The following is a 1,380-nucleotide window of genomic DNA, read 5'->3' on the forward strand; positions in this document are numbered from 1 at the left end:
TATATACCTGTTCTTTGCAAAAGGTTTCATAATTAAATGTTTAAAATTCAAAAATTTTTAAATGTGGCCAAAATTTTTAAAGCAAATAACTTCTAATAAAACTTAAAAATTACTTTATAAAAATTATATATATAAATATATGTAAACACTAATAACATCTAGTTATTGGGTAGTCTGCTAGATGTGCAACAAAATTCAAGTGATTTGTATGTCTTATTTCTATTTTTCAAAATAACCTAAAAAGACAGGTATTCTATTTTCATTTTGTAGTAAGAGAAGGGAGGGTCAGAAGAGTTAAGTGATGCTTTTATGTTTATCCATTTTTAAGAGCCATGTAATAGATCTTAGCACTCCTCACTTTGAAAGACCCATCCTTATTATAGGATGCAAAGTAAAACGCATTACCATCTGACATTAAATATAATTTTTCTTATAAAATTGTAAAAGTTTTTCAAATTTATTATTGCAATTATTTAGTTATAATAATTCCACTCAATTATTATTGGCTATAATTTCTCAGAGATTTGAGGGTGTACTTGACAATTATTGCCATTTATTTTCAAATATAATATTTATATGATATCAAATTTAATAATTACATATCAGCATAATAAATTTAGAGACATTGCATTAAATATTTATTATGTTCAATTTTTTATATTTGGCCAATCTATTTTTTATTCCTGGTCTTAAACTAACTTTTGCCCTTGGCATTTTTATTTTAATGCCTATCTAAAGAAATGATCCTGGAGCTGGAACTCAAATCGAGTTTTGTCACAGGTTAAAGTGTATACTTTTTATCTGTTCTGTTTTGAGAAAAAAAATTGAAGACAGCATGAGCTAGTACATATAATACACTATAGAACATATCTGTAAGTGTTGGAGCCAACCTAAGTAATAGAATGTATTGTTACTGTGGTTTAAGTTAGGTAATGTCTTCCACAGCAAACTAATATTCTGCATCACAGAGATCTAAGTTTTTATTTTTATATATCTTAGCCACCAAGAAGATGTTGAAGGATATAGATTATATTCTACTTTTCCTGAGCCTTCCACATGAGTTAGTATGAATAGTGCACATTATACAGACTCATTACATGTCAAATGATAGAATTCTTCCTAGAAAATTAAGTCTAGGCTTGTGAGGAAGAATGTACTGATGAGGTTGCTGGAGAGACAAAACACTCTCAAGAAGAATGTATAAACAAAGATAAGGGGGTCAAGGACATGTTAAAAATGTTGTCTTTTTTATATATGTAAATTCTTACTATGCTAAGGTAAAGGAAAAGACTAGGCTACGAACATACTTGCAAAGTTAGCCTAGAAGGATGGTGAATCAGTTTGGTTTTCCATCAAATACAAGAAAACCAAACTCGTCTT

This window comes from Pteropus vampyrus, unplaced genomic scaffold (genome assembly GCF_000151845.1).
Source record: "Pteropus vampyrus isolate Shadow unplaced genomic scaffold, Pvam_2.0 Scaffold161, whole genome shotgun sequence".
NCBI lineage: Eukaryota > Metazoa > Chordata > Mammalia > Chiroptera > Pteropodidae > Pteropus > Pteropus vampyrus.